Here is a 4,469-nt window from a genome sequence, read left to right as displayed (position 1 = left end):
TTTCCTGAAATTGTCTGTCTTGCCCCCATGCCATTACCTACTTGCTCTCATCCACCTGGAAAGCTCATCCTGATACCCAACTTGTGGTCAAAATCCTCATGTCCCTATTTCATGAAGTCCTGCCTAATCCTCTGTCAGAAGGAATTTCTTCTTCTGCACTCCCTCAATATGTTCTTGTCCTAAATCCTTTTGTGGTACTTAGTAATTTCCACTGTGTATTATGGCAATGTGTGTATCTGTCGTAAAACCCCACTCACTCTGAATAACCTGGAGGGAGATACTGAGTCCTACTCATGTTTTTCTTGCATATTAGAACACTGAGCTCTGTTCGTTGTACAGAGCCAATATTCAACATTTGCTCATTCAATTAAAAATGCATTTATTAAGTACTTACTATGCATCACAAACAGGTACTGGAAACATAAATAATGAAGACACTGAGAATAGTGTATGAATAAATAAGTGAATGGATCAATGACAGATGAAAATGTGATTCTATTTCAGTGTAGATCCACACTATATTCCAGTCATTATTTTCTCTTAATCCTACAAGTGTCTGGAGACGTTTCCTGGAAAAGGGAATAAGACTAGGTTAATGACTTGCAATATCAAAATTCTCGTATAATTATAAATTACACTAAAAGACCATACATGGTCTCTGTTTTACAGAGTAGAATATGTGAATCAGAGAAGTGAATGCAATTTTCATAAAGTTGAGCTATTTTAAAGGCACTAGAGGAGTATTCTGTTGTAAAGAGCCCCAAGGGTGAATCTTTTAGACAGTAACTATTCATCTCATACACATTTCTTTGTAAATTCAGTTCCCACAAAACGGACTGTTGTAAAGAGTTTATGTATCAGAGATGCTGGAATAAATGACCTTGGACTTCTGTGCAATTGTGAGATTTTGAATCTCTGGTTCCAGGAGAGACATCTGGGAAGAAGGAAGAAGGAAACATGAATAAAAGCAGAGAACAATCAAAGGCAGCAGTAATAATCTTTGTTCGAAAATAGCCATAAAGTCCAGGGGAGGAATAGTTGCCAAACATATGAAAACAAGTTGAAAGATTGGATGGTGAAAGCCAGGAGAGTTACCAAACACCTCAGAAGCTCCTTCCAGACAGACCCTTGTATGCCTTAACTGCCCAGATTAGATTGGTCCAGCTATGAATGTGTAAGCTTAATGCGTCCCCCATTTGGGCATCATCCCCATGTAGGGAAGGATTATTTAAAAGGGGTGTAAAAAACACAACAGAGCATTTCTAAGTGAAATTCCATAGTAACAGGGATCGACTTTGAAATACTCCAAAGAAACAGTTTCAGTTCAGCATGGGGAGAGGGATAAATGAAATAAATGGGTAATTGTTGAAACTGAGTGCTATGAATGTAGGAGTTTATTATTTATTATTTTTTTATTTGGGAGGAAATTCATTATTTTATACTCTCTACTTATATTCTTGCTTGAGAATCTTCCAAATAAAACGTTAAAAGAAAACACAACTGAGCAAAGGGATCTCAGGAAGGAAATCAAAGATTTCAAGCCAGCCCCAAATTTTGGTCTCATGAAGTTCTCTTCTTCTTCTTTCAATATAAGGTCTTATGCTGAGTGTGGTATTTGCTGCTCGGTGTACCCACTGAAGTGCCATGTCATGGACAAGTTTAGCGTGTCTGGAAGTCTCGTTTCCACAGGATAGACATGCGTATGCTCTTGGCATGTGGTTTTAGCATCAGCTTGTGAAGGCATTTCTTTTCCCAGGAGGGGTGGCCCAACTCATCCATGTAGTCTGCCAACGTGGATGCAGATGATGAAGGTGAAATGTGAATGTGCTATGTTCACTTGAGGGGAGCAGAGTCAAACTTCTGGGATGACAGGATCAGATAAGAATGCCAAGTTGCCAGTCTCTACATGTGACACTGGAGCTCAAGGCCCATCTCTGGGCAGGAAACCTGAGGGCTCCACCTACTTAAAAGGGGCAAAACAGCCTATATCGATTTGTTTGTATGATTGTTTAATATGAGTAGTCTTACCACGAGGCTCTGAGTTCCTTGAGATCTGGGAATTTTTTTTTTTCAGTTTTGCCTAAGGTCTAAATGCAAGAGCTGCATAAATGTTTGCTGAAGTAAAGTGGAATTGAAGACTGACAATATGATTATTAAAACACACCCAAGGACTTAGCTTGCCCAGCCCCTCGATTCAGGTTCACTCAGATTCACTCCCCTCCTCTCTGTCCTTCCCATAAGGGGTAATTAATAATTCAACAAACAATAGTGTATTCTGATGGTTAAGAATATAACAATTTAATTGATATTTGTTTCTGTAGCTACGCAAATCTCATTTACCCAGGAGGTCAGTTTTCCATTTCCGTTCCAGGTTTCTCCCAATAAATAGATCAATTCTGTGGGTGCCTGAAGGCCATTTGTTAAGAAAGAAAGAATATGGGCAATGGGTTTATAATAGACACAATACTGTAATCATGTTTTAAACACTGACATTTATTTAGGGTTTTGTGAACTCATACATTATGAGGATAAATTCTAATTTATATCAGTATAGAATAGGCAAATATATAATACCATAAATTGCATTTGTACACATAAATACAAAATTTGAGGTAGGGCCTCAAGAATAATGACTTCTTAAATGAATAATGCACAGTATATAATATGTACTCTATAAGATATATATATATATATGATGCATCATTTGTGACATATTTTCTTCATGTACAGTTAATGAAAAAATATAAGGACTTGGTTAGGGAACATATCTTTATTCATAGGCAACAGTACCACATAAGAAGCCAATATTTAGGACATTAGCCAAGTATATAATTTAAGAATAAACCTATTCCATGATAGGTCCATAATAAAGTGCAAAAAAATACCAAAAAATGAGAGACAAAACAGCTCCTAGTCAATTACTAAGTATCATCCTAACAATAAAATACACCTATAAGGCAAATGGTTACCTGAAGATGTATTTAATTCATGGCAGGCAAATCAAACCACTGCTTGCTTTTCAAAAGTGATCAATGCCCAATCTGAAAACACTTTCTCTTTGGCTGCAGGTTGCTCAGAGGTGACTGAGCAAAGACCATAATTCAAAATTACTTGGCCTTTCTCTATAATTGAAGTAAAATCTGGGAAAGATAGGAAGTTTCACTTTTACAAATCCTAGGGCTACTTTGGGGAGAAATTAGTACCAGGATTAAATCACCTAAACCTTTGCTCCCAGCCTGGAAGTTTTCTTCATGATACCCAGTGTGAAATAGAAGAAATGCTCATTCATTGACCTTGAACTTCTTTCCCTGCAAGACAACCTGCCACACAGCATGCCCTCACTCGAGTCATCTCCCTTAAAGAAGCGTGTCACAAACCCAAATCCAGGTGCGACAGCAGCGGTATTATGATCTTGCCATCACGCATACGTTAAGCAATAGTTATTGTGCAAGTCTCTGGGAAGAGAACAATGACCAATGGCCAAGGGAACAAAGAGGAAAGAAAAAAATCTTAGTTTCAGGCATGGGAAAACCATGCTGACAGGTGAAGGTTGTCAGGAAGCACTGAGGCACATGTAGATAATAGAATAAGGGCTTTTAAAGGACAACTCAACTCTGACGCAGCAGTAGCACAAAGGCTACCCAAGTCTTACCCATTTAAAGGTCATTATGTCCTTTTAAAGTGCCGCTCACCGAACTACAAGTTGATTATATTTCTCACATATTAAAAACACATTGGAAATTTCAAAGACTTTGAGGTCATCAAGATTTTGCATTGACCACAGATTTCATGCAATAAATATAAAGGAAAGAGAAAAAAAAAGACCAGATTGGACACATTTATACAAGACACATAGCCCTAAAGAGATTAAGCTACTAATATGCAAGACAAATATTTGCATAAGAAGCCACACCAACAGTTGAGAAATATACATTTTTTTCCTCCTTTAAGGATATTACAGGGTTACTGTTTTTAACATATGGCTTTTTTTTTTTTTTTTTACTCAGAATAGGTTTCTGGCATTTGTTGGTGTTAGAAAATAGTCTCGCAAGTGGAAAATACCCACCTCCCCCATTCTGCACAGTGAACCAAAGAAAGTCCTTCCTCGGCATCTCGGTTTTTTCCGGTTTAAAGGAGAATTCTCAAGTGGCGGTTTATGACAATGCTGTTCATTTTCTTTTTATGAATTCATTTTTTTCTCTTCCAATTGACTGTGTATTTTAACACAGCATGGAAACATCCATCTGGTAATAGGCATCTCAGCTCTCAGCGTCCCAGCTAAGTGTATGGGAGGTGAGGAATGGGTAAATTTACCATGACTGGAAATAGCTCAGATACCGAACACATCTGTCGCAAAGAAAGCCTCAAAGTTGAACATGACTATAGAAAGAGGCAAAACTAAATTTATAAGGTAACTGTTTTCAGATAAGTTCAGAACCTTTCACCTTTAAGGAAATTATATGTAAAAC

The sequence above is a fragment of the Pteropus alecto genome, unplaced genomic scaffold, assembly GCF_000325575.1.
Source record: "Pteropus alecto unplaced genomic scaffold, ASM32557v1 scaffold71, whole genome shotgun sequence".
In the NCBI taxonomy this organism is placed as follows: Eukaryota; Metazoa; Chordata; class Mammalia; order Chiroptera; family Pteropodidae; genus Pteropus; species Pteropus alecto.
This window is presented reverse-complemented; position numbering follows the sequence as displayed.